At 44.5% G+C, this 16875-nt stretch overlaps 1 long non-coding RNA gene across 6 annotated transcripts in view; it reads right to left on the minus strand.

Annotated features, from left to right (window-relative positions):
* Positions 1-809: 809 nt before the first annotated feature.
* LOC125410641 (uncharacterized) overlaps positions 810-16875 on the minus strand; it is a 31492-nt gene continuing 15426 nt past the window's right edge. For 4 of the 6 annotated variants that reach the window (XR_015735924.1, XR_015735923.1, XR_015735925.1 and 1 more), the window contains 3 exons: positions 15167-15335; positions 14115-14261; positions 6156-7867 (listed from right to left, as the gene is read on the minus strand). This is a non-coding gene — a long non-coding RNA (uncharacterized LOC125410641). Of the gene's footprint in view, positions 1049-6155; positions 7868-14114; positions 14262-15166; positions 15336-16875 lie in introns of those variants that run through there. The other 2 variants (XR_015735926.1, XR_015735928.1) reach the window with 2 other exon arrangements.

Consider the following 16875-nt stretch of genomic DNA (forward strand, 5'->3'; position numbering starts at 1 on the left):
TGTGTCCCCTTTACAAGTAGTGTGTCAAAACTTAATGGCCAGTGTTTAGAGGTGGGACCTTCTGACGCTAAGTGGATAGTGAGAGCTTCTCAGGAATATGATTGAGGGGGACTTGCTGCAGGTATTAAAGCATGTTAGGCACCACACATTCTGCCTTGTAGGGACACAGTGTTCCTTCTTTCTGGAAGATGGAACATTTGAGAAATCTCAGAAACAGATTCTGGAAATCTCAGCAAAGCATCAAGGGATCCTTTACTTTGGATTTTCCAGCTTCCAGAACTGTGAGAAATGTATGTCGATTCTTTGTAAATTCTGTCCTAGACCACAGCAGACTAGGCACCGCCTCTGACAGTAGAACATCATGCTTGCCAAAGGATTTGCGTGTCTCTCCCTGCTCTGCTCTGCCCTGCCCTGCCCTGCCCTGCCGTGCTCATAGGGACTGGGTAAGGGTAGAGTGTGTCTCTCCCTGCCCTGCCCTGCCCTGCCCCGCCCTGCCTTGCCCTGCCCTGCCCTGCCCTGCCCTGCCGTGCTCATAGGGACTGGGTAAGGGTAGAGTGTGTCTCTCCCTGCCCTGCCCTGCCCTGCCCTGCCGTGCCCTGCCCTGCCCTGCCCTGCCCTGCCTTGCCCTGCCCTGCCCTGTCCTGCTCATAGGGACTGGGTAAGGGTAGAATGTGTTTCTCCCTGTTCTGCCCTGCTCATGGGGACTGGCTTAAACATAGATAAATTATTGTATAAGTAATAAAATGCTTCACATTGAAGCTATTTTACTTAGAAGGTTTGGAAAGAGACTCTTTCTATTTTCATTGTTTTATTGAAAATTTATTATTTTCATTTATTTTCTTGTTGCTGCTGCTGCTGTTGTTAGTGGAGTGGACAGGAGTTGAACCCCAAGCTGTAGGAGGCATTTCTTCCCCACGGAAGGAAGTGCACTGGATTAGAGTCGTCATATGTTGGAAAGAAGAATCGAGTGCCACCGTAGAGCCTGATTTCTGATGGGATTTCTCAGTATCTGGACCATCGTTTCTGAGCATTTGCTCTATACAACAATCTGTATAAAATTCAATCAGGAATAATGAGAGTCCCAGATAATATAACACATTTCCCTAGGTGAGGGGAAGCGAAGGAGGCAAGTGGGGTGTGCCAAATGAAGGCCGCTAAGCAGTGGTGCTGAGGTTAGTTCTGCTATTAGGAAGCCAAAGAGTGCTGTGCTCTTGTTGGTCTAGCCAGGTTCTCCCCTCGATAGCTGCAGTATTTTCTGTATGTGTATCTTCTTCTGATTGCCAGCCAAGATGTACTGTTTCCCAAGTGGCCAGCCCCAGCTTGAATTTCTCTTTCCACTGCAGTATCCATGCTCCTTTGAGTATTTCTGGAATTCCTCTGCATCCATTTTTAGGCATGTGTGTGCTGCGGATTCTTTATCCTTCTCCTCTGTTCCTTTTAGAGCTCTTTTCAGGGTCACTGGTTCTTGGCCTATGCACTTGCTGTTCTTCCAGCCCGGACAAATTCCCCAGCTGGGCTTCAAGACTCAGTTACTGCCATGCTGTCAACAACCTTCTCCTTTCACCAACTCTTCTCTACTCGTGACTATACTCAGGTACGAAAATGATTGGGGTGAGCAACCAATCAACCTACAACCTTCCACCAGCAACGCATACGACCAAAACCCTTTGGAATCCTTTTAAAGCATATAGCAGCTAAAGCAGATTCAACTCTGCAGCATCACCTCAACGTCCGGAAGACACTCAAACAGCAATCAAGAAGAGGGTCAGGGATTAACTGTTGCTAATAGAAATGCTGCCCCTGATAGAGCAACATTCCCCAAATGGTGAAGGGTTGCAGATCGTTACCAAGGGATGCCTCTCTGGGGAGGAAACCCCCTTTGGTCTTTAATGCCACTCCAGAGCTCACATCTCATCTGCTATGCGCATTGACTGCGGTAAGAACTGCATACCACAAGTGGAGTTGGTACTGGGAGCACAAACCACAATGATGGTGCTTACCCCATCTTAGCCAACACACACAAGGCTAAGTTCACAGTCCTTCGTCTTTTCCTGTAGTCTATTAGGCCGACCTTTTCTGTAGGCATTTTAATGTATTGTAAACCTGCTTGGTGGCAAGCTTTAACAGCATTTAATAGAATGAACGTGAAGGCAACGTCATCAATGAGCAAGGTTGCTCTTAATGACTCCTTAGTCTGTGGTCATCTCCTTGCTGAAGATGATGGCTCAGCAGTTCTATACATCAAACTGAAAACAACCCTGAGACTTTTTGGAGCCAAAGATCCTTCATCCTGGCAGAGTAATACAGCCTTCCCCCTCCCATAATGGACAAGCTGCGGTTCACTCTGCTTCCTCCAAGGGATCGCCTGGAAGGGATTTTATGGCCATAGGTTTTGTGTGAGCAATAATCAGTCTGTGGCCTATGTGTGGGAAGAAAATGCACTTGGTCCACCAGCTGCAACTTCAATTTCCCTTCCTACCTGCCAGGCAGGGCTGGGCAGCCTCCATTAGGCCCTCTGCCTCTGCGGAGAAAGCATTTAGACTGTTATCTTTAGACCACACTCATTCGCAGAACAGACAGCTCAGGTGCTCCTGGGGGGAAGCCTGAACTTTTCTGTTTACAGAGTCACAGAGGTGAAGAAATCTAACCTGAGTGGATGAGTTAGGAAAAGACATGTCTCTCTCCCTGTGCATGGCAGAACTTGCTTTGAGGCCATACGAGGCAGTTGCAACTGACCTTCTTTTGCTTGGCCCAAGGGTGGCCATGTTTCTGAGACAGAGCATCTGTGGAATTCTCCCTAAAACACCCAGAGGCAGCGGTGAAGGGAAACTGCGGAGTGCATGAGATCAGAGCCAGGGGATAAGCTGCCACTTTGTGGGAGTAAATATGACAAACTTAGACCCACAGGAAACCTTTTATGGTGACAACTTGGTTCTTTCAAAAAAAATGGACTGATAGTTTTATTTTTCAAAAATGAAACCTTAGATTAGTGAAACTATTGCCTGATGCCTGGTAGAAATGGTATTGCCTGTAGGGACTTCATGGCGCTCTCCCGTGAAAAGAAAAATTAACCCCCAATAAATAAAAAACTTTAAATTCCACATAGGTGAAATGATTCTTACATGTTAGTTCCCATCAAGGACTAATATATATAACACTTGAAGTTTTTCTATTTAACTGTTTTTGAATTATGAGTGACAAAAGATGTGAACAATTTGAAGAGGAAAAAATGATCTGATGGAGCTCTCCTGACCCTTGGCTAGGAGCGCATTCTTTACATCTCTGGCAATTCCTGCCCACCCTCTCCTGCCCGTGCAGCTATGGGCAATGCCATTATTTACAAGTTGTGAATCGAAGACTCTTACTGCAGTGTTCACTTTAATTCATCAAACGCACGCCCCTACTCAGGACAAAGCTGAATACATCACGCTCACACACGGAAAACTGACACACAATTGAGAGTTTGTCTTTAAAGGGTGTGAATGAGTTGGGGTGAAGGCTCCGGAGTGAAGTTCACTTGCTGCTCTTGAAGAGCACCCAGGTTCAGTTCCCAGTACCCACACGGCGACTCACAACCACCACAGGGGTCCCAGGGGATATGACACTCTCTTCTGTCTTTGTGGGCATGCATGTGTTGAACTGACATACGTACAGGCAGAGAATATTCATACATATAAATATGTATTTAAAACTTTTTTTAAAAAAGAGTATGATTAATATAATAAAGAGTGTCCAATCAGTGATATCAATATCAACAAGACAGACAATGGGAATAAGCTTAAGCAGGAAATGTGAACAGTGCACAGGAGAGACTGGGGCTGTAGAAGGGAGTTTTCTGAGCATGTGACACAGCACAAATGGTTTCCAGATATTTTATTGAATGACCCATGAGAAGCCATCATCTTTCCCGCTTACTTAAAATCCCCTCTCATGTGGCAAATACTCTTTCCTGCGAACCATTCCATAATGACTGTGTTCAACTCTTTCCCACCCAAGCCAAGTGAAAAAAGGGTTCAGGGAAGTGGGTTAACTTAATCTGCCCAGAGCCATGAGGGTGACACGGGACCTCAGCCTCACAGTTAACACAGGTCCAAGGGAGTAGAGAGAGCAGGGAAGCACTGTGCTGGTCATGGTATTTTGGCAACAAGATATACTCCATATCCTTTTCCATGACTGTATCAGTAATGGAATGAAAAAGTTAAATGGAAAGAAAGTTGTAGAGAAAAGCAGGGAAATCTGGGGTGCAAGTGGATTTTGTCAAAAGCTCTTTGCTTGAAAGAATTTCTTTCAGGCTGAGGACAGGGGAGATAGCACCGTCCCTAAACAGATTGCTGTGTGGGCTTCAGGATCTTGGTGTGATCCCCTAAATCCACATAAGAAAAGACAAGGGCTCAGTGCTGTACACTGGCATTCGTAGCAGTGGCGAGGCAGAGACAGGTGGGCTTCTGGAGCTCATCACGGACCAGCCTGCTCAGTGAGCGTGTGCACCAACCAACCTGCTCAGTGAGCGTGTGCACCAACCAACCTGCTCAGTGAGCGTGTGCACCAACCAGCCTGCTCAGTGAGCGTGTGCACCAACCAACCTGCTCAATGAACTCCTGCACCAGCCTGCCTGCCAGCCCTCTCGGTGAACCATGCACCAGCCTGCCTGCCAGCCCTCTCAGTGAACCATGCACCAGCCTGCCAGCCTGATCAGAGAGCTCCTGTAGCAACAGTCAGACTGCACAGTAGGGTCCAGGCCAGTGAGGCCTCAAACAAAACAAAACAAAAGCAAAAGAAAGTCAAACAGCTATTGTAAGTTTTGTATATGCATCTTAACTATCATTTATTTCTAATGAAATCTAAAATTAAATTTAAACTGGACTTTATTTCTTTATGATTTAAGCTATTTGAAAGGTTTTTAATATCTACCTATCTATCATCATTCTATCTACGTACCTATCTGGCTATCTCTGAAGGACGTAGGCAGTGAAGTAGTTAGGGTGAGAAAATAAACTTCTACAGTTATCAAAATATATTTTGTGGCCTAGGATTTAAATTTTATGGGCCTTGTCTGTGAATTTGGTAAAATCCCAATCATGCTTTGGAGAAAAAATTTTTTACATGTGTTCTATTGGGACAAACCTGTTTATTGTGTTATTCAAATATATAGCCCTGCCTTTTTAGAACCGTTTCAATCTGTTGAATCTGAGGTGGTTGTATCCCTGTTATTACTATAGCATTTGCTACAGTTCCACACATATTTGTTCTATGGATTCTTAAACCATTGCTGCTGTCTTCATAATAACATTGTCGGATCAGCTGCTATTATTCATTTTTTTATTTTAGTGATTTTCAACCTTGATTTCAACTTGTGTGATAAAAGCATCTCTGTGTTTCTAATTATGTTGTTACTGTTTGCCTCAGATGCCTTTAATTCTCATTTGGCCATGATATTACACAGGGAGCATGGATCACTATCAGAAGCTTTGCTGCTTCTTTCTTAATTACTCATCTATCTTTGCCTATCCTTCCTTCCCTCCTTCCTCCCTCCCTCTCTCCCTCCCTCCCTTCCTTCCTCTCTTTTACTTTTTTTTTTTCTGATAAGATCTTGCTATTGTGACTACAGACAAGTCAATGACATGTGTCTTACACTCCTTCAACTTTCTTTTTTTTCATACACTGGAGATTTTATTCCAGAAGGGTAGAAGAGGCTATTAAGATGGCTCAGTGCTCAAGAGTACACACTACTATTTCCGACAGCCACAGCTTGGTTCCCAGTACACACATCAATTGGCTCACAGCTGCTTGTATCTCGACTTCCAGGATTTCCACTGCCCCTTCTGGCTTCTGTGGACACCTGCACTCACATGCACATACACATATGATTTACACATATGATTTTTATTTATTTAATTATTTTATTAAACTATACATTTTCTTGTGATATGTGTGTGTGGTGTGGTGTGTGCATGCATGCGTGTGTGTGTGTGTGTGTGTGTGTGACTGGAAAGGTTAAATTACTTTTTTTCCTCTCTTGGTTTGAAAGTTGTGTTCACACAATGTTTTTATGATTCATACACTAGAAGTAGTTAGAAGCCTGGTACATTTGATGTTCACATTTCACCATCTCCCCTTCCCACATCACACCATCCATTACAACACTTATGCTGAGATACTTTTTGTTCTGTTTTATTTTCAAAAAAATGATGAGGCATCTGCATACCTTGTTTTTTGCCTACTCATGTTTATTGAACCATATTTACTGTTATTTCCTTTGTCTTTACATCTCTTGCTGAAGTGTAGCCTTTTCTTTCAGACAGCTCTCATACATCTATTATGTTGGGATCTGTGCTTCCAAGCTTACTTCTCTATTAACTCTGATGTGCCCAGATTGTGTGCTTCGTTCATTCTGTCTGTCTTCAAGTGGAAGTGGCAGAACAGATGTCCATGCTTTATTAAATACTCACTAGCTTATTTTTACAGTGTTCTTCGTAATTCTCATATTGCCTACTTTTCAGGAGAATGTTTCGCCATGTAAGTGCCCTGATGAGAGCATTGTCTTCTGCTGAAAGAATCTTGCTAGCACTGCTGCAGTGTGCTTATAGTTTCATGTGCTCCTTCTGAGTGCCATTTCCATTTCCAACAGCTGCTACTGCATTGTGCTGAACAGGCGGTTGCTGAGAGGGGGTCATGCCAGGGTACACCCAGTTCCTCCTGGATGCTGAAGACATGGTGGGGATACCTCTTACTCACTCTCAGCTCTGTCAAGTGGACGGTTACTACTCTCCATATTACCTTATGACCGCTCTGAGCTAAGTCAGGTGTGCGTTGCCATCCTGATGACAGGATGGATGTACAACAAGCCAAGCATTTCCTTCTACCCTAGCACTGGTGGCCAATGATAGTGTCAAGCTCCAGCTTGCTCTGCAGACTACCTCTACAGCTATTTCTTGGGTCTTGCCAGGCTGGCATTTCTTTGCTTTGATATACTTTGATTAACTACTATTTCATTGTGACCAATTGGAGAAAATACATTTAAAGGACAAGTGTATATTATTTATAAAAAAAAATTTCAGGCTTGCTGTGGGACATTGGTCTTGTATCCTGTCACTTGTATTATTTTAATAAAATGCTGATTGGCCAGTAGCCTGGCAGGAAGTATAGGCGGGGCGACCAATCAGGAAGTAGAGGTAGGGGTGATGAGAACAGGAGAATTCTGAGAAGAGGAAAGGCTCAGTCTGTAGTCATCACAGCAAAAGCCAGACACAGAGGAAGCAAGATGAGAATGCCTCACTGATAAAAGGTACCAAGCCACGTGGCTAACATAGACAAGAATAATGGGCTAATTTAAGATGTAAGAATAATGGGCTAATTTAAGATGTAAGAATTAGTTAATAAGAAGCCTGAGCTAATAGACCAACCAGTTTATAATTAATGTAGACCTCTGTGTGTTTCTTGGGGACCGAATAGCTGTGGGACCAGGTGGGACAGAAGCTTCTATCAACACAGGCTCCTCCTGAAAATTTTATTTTAGAAAACTTTTTAGTATAAGAGACAACTACAGGGGGACATATATACTTTTTCTCAAATAATGAATGTGCAATAGAGTCATGGTAGAAGACAAGATTTTCCATAGTGAAGGTCAGTTTCAAAGTGTAACTTCCTTACACCCAACCAGCCTTAACCTGGGCATTCTTTCTGTGGCTGCTAGCTCCACCTCAGCCACCGGCTACTTTGTTGGAGAAATTTGCTGACGAGATCAAGGACATACTAAACTGCGATAATTTGCTGCAGCCATCATGACACTGAGGTAAGTGCTGGAATAGAAGGTGACCCAACACAAGCCACTGTCCCTTGTGCCGGTGTTCTGAAACCACATCCGGTCCTGCAGAAGAAAGGAGAGGGTGGGGTAGGAACCAATGCCAGCTTGAGGAAGGGGAGTGGGTGGGGCGGAATTGTTTTTATCAGAATATTCATATCAGAGATTTTCAGATTAATCAATTCCAATGACGTAGTAAATTAATTGTAAGACGACACAGATTCTAAGAAGCTGCACTGTCTTGGGGTCTAAGGTGTTATTTAATTTCAAATGCTCTTTATGATTCACAAATAGTACATCATGTTGTATCATAGCTATGGCTGCTGAACAAATGTCCATATGTGCTATTGATATCAACAAAATCAACTTAATTTGTATACTGTGCGGCTCTCTCTAGCAACTCAGGTCAACTGTGACATTATGGCCAGGCCTCTGTGTCAGGCCTGCCGAAATGTTGACCTGAGCTGGGACACCCTGGTCCTGCCTCCCTCCTGGTAAGATGGTGTTACACTACTTCTGAAGTGACTGTAGGATCCACCTTTGTGAAAAATGAACGGGAAATCTTCCTGTTGTCCTACTAAAGAGAAGCCTGCAATTACTCAAGATATTTACGAGAAAAAAAATGACATGAACCATTTGAGAAGTCTTCCATCGTGAGTTATGAGTGTAGAAATTTCCATTTTCCTAAGCTGTCTCCTGGCCTCCTTTCCTGTCTTCTTTACACAAAGGGTTAGTTCTCAGAAAGACAAAGGAGGCTCTCCATATGTGATTTTGTTCAGACGGCACCTCTGTTGAGGTCCCTTAGGAGGTAACTAGCACCCCGACATGAAGCTCTTACGGATTTTGGAATGCAGAACACATGTTGGGTTTGTTTTCCAGTCCTAAGCTACTGTAGGGGGCTCAGTGTGTTTCAGAATAAGGGAACATTGAGTGCTCTTGCTTGTAAATATAGCATCTCCCTGAAATGCAATCTTTTGTTGCAACTTCAGCTGCCTGTTTTCCTTTATCGTTTTTATAGCATGATTTTTTTTTGGCAAATCAAAACAATTTGTTTTAAGAGTTTAAGAGTACCTATATAGGCATCGATTAGTTTAAATATCACAGTTCATCTGTTCCCTTCAGCACCAGGAAAATTGATTTGATGGGCTGGCTTAAGTTGACTTCCTCTATTGGTCTTCTATCTGACAAGACACCTTTGGCAAAGTAATGACAAAAGCTCATCAATATGCTCCTCTTCATCCGCCTGACACGGAAATCAATGGCTGCAGAAGAAGTCCCTCTATCAGCCGTGTCAGAAGCGATCACCATGCTGGACCGAGCACGCTGCCTGATTGCGCTAAGCCCTCCTTCACTCCTGAAAGCTTTCTGTCGACCGCTACATCAGTGACCCTGTTTGGAGGTCAGAGATAAAGATGCCGCACAACCAAAGGATATGCGGCCAGTCTGCAGGGGGAGGGGCTCTCTCAGAGTGTGAGATGATATAAGGGTCTGTGTATCTGGCCCCTGGGAGAAATCACATTTTCCATTTCTGGGACATGTGACCTATGGGATCTGCATTTCTGGGTCTGGAAGCCCTAATCTGTCACAAGTGACAGCTGGGATCAGAGGGTTACAGACAGCATGAAAGAAATAACTTGTTCAAATGAAAGTGAATGAACTGCAATAGTGGTTTCTGTGAAGAAAGCTAAAGTCTCCACTTAAAATTTTAAAATAATGTAAGCATAATTAGATGGGTCTTTGGATACTTAACTGGGCCAAATAATACAGGGAAAGAAGGTAAACTATGAAGTGTCTTTAACATAGTCAGATAATTTACAATCATCAATGACGAGGAGTATGATTGCATAGAATACTGAATTCCACTAGGAACCACGATACCCGTAGAATTTAGTGTTCTTTATTTATAAGCCATGGGAATTGTGTTTATTCCAGAAAGACCAATGTCCTAGGATGCTACAGTCACTACCCAGAACTCTAAATCAAAGCAAGATAAAAATGGGAAGTCCTCATTTCAGACAGTGACATCCAGGTTGGTCTTACAGGTGGGCAGTCACACCAACAAGGCTCTTGATTGGCTTCTGTCGGAAGGGAAAGCCACAATAAACCGAAGGGAGAGAGAGAGACTGTGTTGTGGTTGGGGTAAAATATACTGACAAACACTGACAAAGCCAAGAAAAGAAGGAAGGCTGACTGTGGCTCACGGTGGGTCAAGGTGGGAATCGCAGCTGCGGGAGCTTGCCACAGCTCACTGCTCGTCACGCTGTGCCACAGTCAGGAAGAAGAGAGAGGACCTATCCCGTCAGACACCTTTCTCCTTTTTATCCAGTCTAGAACTCTAGGCCAGGGAATGGTCCCACCAATATTTAGGTGAGGTTTCCACCTAACTAACATCTAATCCCTCACCGATGTGCCCAGGGGGCTGGCTCTTTGGTTATTCCATATCCAATCCTGTCAAGTTGGCAATAAACATTAATCATCATGATGTCTTAGGAGATAAAAACCTTTGATTCATTCATTCATCATCATTTTTGTTTAATTTTGTATCTACCAGAGTGAAGACTGACATGTGACTAAACATTGCCTATATTATATGTTAGGAAAAATCTTAAGACGATTCTCTCCACCAACACAAAATAACTCCAATCAGACCAGATTAGACCAAATCAAAGATGCCCACATTTAATAAAAGCAGTGCTTCCGAGTGGTTGGGAGCATGGGGGGAGGGTTGGGAGTGAGACAGAGAGGGAGAGATCATGCAAAACCCACACATCCACATGTTCATCACACCTTTTATTTAGGTGTGAGCCTAAATAACCTGTGGGAGTGGTACTGACTTTCCCTGGGGAGGGGTCAGAGCTTGGCGGGCTTCCTGGAAGTGGAGTCTAGACCAAGGCAACCCCCAGGGGAAGTGGTCTTAGGATGGATACCAGGGACTGGGGTGGCACTTCCAATCATCCCAGACCCCTTGGATATAGGGTCTCACTTTTGACCATTATGCATTAACCATATAGCTACACACACACACACACACACACACACACACACACACACACACACAGAGTCTTGAAGATCATATATATGTGTGGTCATCAAATTCTAAGGAATCATGAAATTTTTCTATCCTGCCATTTGCAACAAATATGCCTGAAGATGAGCAGCCAGCCCCCGAAAGCTCATTCACACGCAGCACTATCAACCACTTCATGTTACTCCCCACCTACATTAACAGTGAGGTATTATAACCATTGGCAACATGGCTAAACTCCAGGCAAGCTGGGAAATACATCCATAAGTAATAAATCTTGAGACAACTGTCAAATTTCATCACATTTTCTTTAGAGGAGACTCCTGGTGTGACCTTCGGTGTCACTTTATGAATGAGTACCCCTGAAAAGCACAACCCTCAAATCAAGAAGGTTGAATAGGGAATACAGGAGACTAGGCACAGCACAGCAAATCCACAAGATCAACAGTCACATCAGGTACTGAACACAGTGTGGCTCCTCCCAAGTGTAGGTCCAGGTCATGTAGGCATGACCACATGAGTTAGAGCCAATGCATGGCTGCAGAGCCCAGAGAGGGAAGGGGGAGACCCTATGGCATGAGCAGGTGAAAGGTGAGAGGCAAGCCTCAAATGGTCAGATGCTCAGGAGTTAGAGGGCCTACAGCTAAAGATGTGTGTGCAAGAGAAGGTGAGGTCATGCTTTGCAAGATTACAAACAAGGGATTTAGCCCCATGAACCTGTGAGGAATTAGAACAGAAGGAATCACTCAGTAAATCAAGGTGGCATTATTTCTCTTTGTAGCTAACAAGACCCTAACCAAAAGCCCAATGTTGCCTGTTGCCTCCAACACTTCAAGAATTGCTCCTAGCAACCTTTTTTGCTATCATCCAGTAGCTGTGTGGCTAACAGACAGGACTGGCTATACTGGTGAGCCTGTTAGGTTCCTTGTAAGGAAGGTCCCTGGGCTTGCTTTAATGTACCATTGTTGGCATCTTCAATTTCTTTCCTTCTACCCTGGGCCCTACAGGTCATTTAAGTAACTCATTACCTCCTGCTTGTTACAGAGAACAATGATGCAAAGCCCCCCCCTTTTTTTGCACAACTAAACAAAGCTGTTATAAAATGGACAAATATGAGAAGGAAGAGAAAACAATCCCTTACCCAAATTTAATATCTCACAACTGCTTTGAACTGCTCAAGTGTCCAGGTGTTAGGAACACTGTTAGGCACACACTCGGGAAGCTGAAGTTGGTGGGCTTCTGTGAAGTTGAGCTAGCCTGTTTTGCATGAAGACTTCCAGGCCAGCCAGGGTTACATAGTGACACTGTGTGTGTGTGTGTGTGTGTGTGTGTGTGTGTGTGCGCGCGTGCGCACAAGTGTGTGTTCATGTGCATGCATGTGTGTGAACACACAACAGACAGATTCTCAGTATTTACCTAGGGAGAAAAGTCATGAATTACAGACACACTGCCTCTTCAGAATGTCTTCCATATCCTCAAACATCTTGTGCTAGTTTCTAAGTCTCTAAGCATCCACTCCTCCCAATTCCATCATTTCCCTATGAATTCACTGTTAACCAAGTAAGCACGTTATTACCACTAGGAAGTAGCTGTTTGTATATTCGCTGAGTACTTTGCATCGAAGGGTAGGTACTAGACACGTGTAAAGAAGATCTGGATGCTGTCCTCAGGGGGTTATCTTAGGGAGGGCAGCCTCACAAAAGTCTTTCATAAGGGTTGCTCCATTCTAGTCTCTAAGAAATTAAAATTTAGAAGTGCTGAGAGTGTATTTCTAGCTTCCTCTCCTGTGTTCTAAGAGCAACCTAGTGCGATTCAGCCAAAAAAACGCATCCTGCACACTGATTCTACAAAGCAGGGCCTTGGAGTTGGATGGTGAGAAGTAAGCTTTGTGCCCAGCACAGGCTCCCTTCATCCACTCATACTGTACCTGCCCTGGGCCAGCCTTGTATTGACCAGAACATTCCCGAGTCTCATCCTACGGCCATTCTGCAGTGAGCAGTAGCCAACATCATCTTTACTGGCAAAAGATAGCCTCTTGAACTTGCTTTCCTCTTTTTTGGTCTGTTACAGCATATCCATGCTCCATGCTATAGACTGGGTTATTCCCCTTAGAAAAGGTGTCACGGTTCTAACTCACAGTACTTCAGCATGCTACCTCATTTGTAAACAGCACCGATGCCAAGATAATTGATTACAATGAATTTATATCTGTGTGGGATGATTTCAATTCAATATTAGCAGCATCTTCATAAAATTTATGTGGAGGGGAGGATCAGAATGTTGCTTCTACAGGCTGGAGAAAGCCAAGGATTCCCAGAGACTGGGCATGATATTCACATATCAGAAGTGACCAGTTCTGAGAGCACCCGCTTCTCAGAAAACTTGACTGTGTTGTTTAAGCCTTACTGTTGGTGAAGTATGTCAACTATTGCAAAGAGACACATTCCTCCTGCTGCTCTCATCCTAATAAAAAAGAAAGCAAATGCTTTAACAATGTCTCCTGAACCCCATTCTGTGTTTAAGAAACTCTTCCACGTCTTTGTTTTCCTCATGAAACTCGTTCTCTTCACTCTCGGCACTCTCTTAACAACGTGGCTCCTGCTTCACAGTATCAGATTCCGTCCTCTACGCTGTCATTTCTAAGGAGACTCTCGCAGGGTGGTGTGATGTGTTTTTACTCAGGAAATCGATCAATCAGATATCTTCTAACATCCTCCACCCTGTTACCCCCGCCATCCTATCATACTCAGCGGCCATGATTGAGTCTCCAACCCTCCAGACCCATCATGGCTCTCTTCAAACCCACTGACAAGCAGGCACCCTGTTTTACTTTGTTATGAATCAAAGGACCTTGTCTCATCTGGCTCCCCTGCCCCTGAGCACTTGAACCCCAGCTCTGCACTGTGCAGTCACCCTCTTAGACTCAGTCCTCTTCCTCACGGTCTCCTTGCTACCAAAGTTTTCTCCCTTGCTTTGGTTCTACGTAGATCTCTACGTATTCCAAGCTCACATTCTCCTGATGATTGGAATGTTTGGGGTTTTACTTCCTTAAGTTGCTGGATCCTCATAACTGCTCACCAAACCGTTTTCCTTCAGAAGAGATGGGCTACAAAATTTTAAAAGATTGTGGGAACTGTCACCAAAGACATTGTTGTGGGCTCGGGAGGATATGTAGGTCATCAGTGGAGCATTTGCTCATGAGGCCAAACCATGGGATATCTTCTACCAGCTATCCCTCAATGCCTTTACTTCAACATCCAAAATATTTGTGGAAAATTTGACACTTACCAGTGTCCCCCTGCTGCCAAAGAACGCTTGCACTTCAATTCTTGTCCTTGCATGTGTGAGAATGAGGCGGAGGGCACAGAAACAAAGGGAGCCAATAGAACTCTCCACAACCCCTTGTGTTTATTTCAGACAGTAATAGCGATTGATCTGTGAAACAAAAAGAAGTATTTTTCTCTGTTCCCATTTGCGGACACACAGATCCTAAAACCAAGTCCTATGTCTCTTTGTGTGCTGTTCAGTCATCAGCAAGGCTTGCACACAAACTTAGGATAAGGCTTGATGGTGATAAAGTTGTAAGTGTGATTCCGTCGCCACCCTTCCCTCTCTAGGGTACAGGTAGAGGGTGCAGATCCAGCGGCACTGAAGGCCAATGGTGTTAGCACGTTTACTATGGACTGAAGCCTCCACAGAACAACAAACAGAGTTCAGAGGGCTTCCAGTTAAGGATAAGGTATCCACATGCTAAGAGTGTGGACCACCCTCAAAATGCCACAACGAAACTCTTCCTAATCTTGCCCCACGTATTTACACATCTGGTCGCTCCACCACTTCCTGCGAGACATCCTCCATAATAAGCTAGTGCCCAGCAAGCGGCTGATTTCCTGTGCCCCATGAGCACCATGACAGCTATAGCAAACTGTTACACTCAAGAGGGTCATGGGATCAGCAGTTTGCAACCAAACTGGACAGGCATTATGATAATTTGGGAGCCTGCTGTCTGTTGTTGTCTTCTGACTTCCTGTGGAACTGGTCCTTGAACTGACATCTAACACTGCTGTGTTGGAATTCAATTAAACAGTGGGTCACTCCGTTGCTATGTAGTGAAGTGGAGAGCTCCTCAAAGAGGAGACAGAGTCCCATTGTGTCACAGGTGTGTGTGTATCTGCCTTGATGATATTTCTGTGTAATAATTTGTAACATCCCTGTCAGTTGCTCTCCATCAAATCAATTGTAGAGATGAGTTCAAACTCCTTAGGCTGATCCATGGGTCACGAATAACATGATCTAGCTTAAACCTCCAGCATCATGACTCAACCCTTCCTCCATCTCACCTGAAACATTCCTGAACTTTTCCTTGGGCTCTGCCACAGGCTCCTCTTCTTTTGCGTATGTGGAATCCACTCCAAGCATCTGTGTAGTTCATAATCAGTCTTCAGACCCCACCGAACACCTGGTGTCTTCACACTCTTCGCAGGCTCCTTCAGATAGAAGTGATGAGCCCTGTTGTAACATGAGGGGCTGGCTAGTTGGGGTTTCTGTCCTGCCCGGTACCCCAACAAGTTGGCAAGCCCCAAAGAAAATCAATTACACAGAGGTCTCCATAAGTTATAAATCTGATTGGCCCATTAGGTCAGGCTACTTATTAGCTCTTGTAGCTTATATTAACCCATTGTTCTTATCTATGTTTGCCATATGGCTCAATACCTTTTTCAGTGGGGCAGATCACATCGTGCTGCTTTGGTGATCTGGGCAGGAGTGGGAGGAATCAGCTTCCTCCTTCCCAGGATTCTCCTGTTTTCATTGCATCATTTCTACTTCCTGTCTGGTTTTCCCCGTCTATACTTCCTGCCTGGCCAATCAGCATTTATTTAAAACATGATTGACAGAATGCAGACAATTCTCCCGCACCACCCTGTGCTGAGGATACTCTACCTTCTGCACAGTCTATAGCCATGTTCCCCTCCTCCTCCCTGTCTCTCCCTCCCCCCAAGTGTGTGCATATTCCTGTGTGTCCAGGCACACATGTGTAGGAAGGCACATGCGTATGCATTTGATTGTATGTACAGGCCTGGAGTCAGCCTCAGGAGTTCTTCTTTGAGCTCTGTCCACTTGGTTTCTTGAACAGAGTCTCTCATTTGCCTGGGACTCATGGAGTTTGCCGACTGGCTAGCCTAAAAGTCCAAATACCAAGATATAAGCTTGTACCACCAGACCTGGCTTTTCAGTGTCGGTACTGGGAATTAAACTCATATCATCGTATTTGTACAGCAAGCATTTTATCAGTTAAGCTCTCTGCCCAACCTATTTTTGCGTACACACACACACACACACACACACACACACACACACACAGTATATAAACATATGGTTTTTCCACAGTGTATCTTCATAGCAGAGGTTCTCTCAATGTCAACACTGCTTAGACTGTGGGCCAATTACTTACCTGCTGGTACTGTCCTTAGGAGTATCTCTGGTCTCTGCCAACTAGATTTAAGTGACCCCCTCAAAATTGTGGCAACTAAAACCTCACCAGACATTTCCATTGTCCCAAGAGGAAGAAAGTGCCTCTAGTCAAAATAAAAGGTACTCCAGAGAGGCACCTTGTTTTTTTCATCTTATTGACAGGACCCAGCACAGACCCTGCTCCGTAGCATATTCAGCCAATGGGTGATGATTGATCTGAGCCACAGCAAGCATGAGGCCGTTCCAGCAGCAACCAAGGACCCAAGCAATGTCAACAACGTCTTGCAGGTATTTCTGAATAAAGGCATGCACTCGTTAAAACCTATGTTTCCTTACTAAGAAGGACAAAGGATTCTAGACTTTCTATCTGAAAGCAAAGGTCTTATTTGAAAACCCTCTCAGAGCACTAAGGCCTGAGGCGATTTTTGACTGAGCAGTCTCTGAAAACGGCAGGCTCCTTCTTTCAGGCTTCTTTGTCTCTGCCTTGCGGCCCTTCCGGCCCAGCCTTGTCCAGTGGCTCCTCAGGACTCCCAGCAGGAGGGTAGAGTCCCTCTGTGGACACTCACTCTGCTCAGGA

The sequence above is a fragment of the Myodes glareolus genome, chromosome 22, assembly GCF_982192425.1.
Source record: "Myodes glareolus chromosome 22, mMyoGla1.1, whole genome shotgun sequence".
Classification (NCBI taxonomy): domain Eukaryota; kingdom Metazoa; phylum Chordata; class Mammalia; order Rodentia; family Cricetidae; genus Myodes; species Myodes glareolus.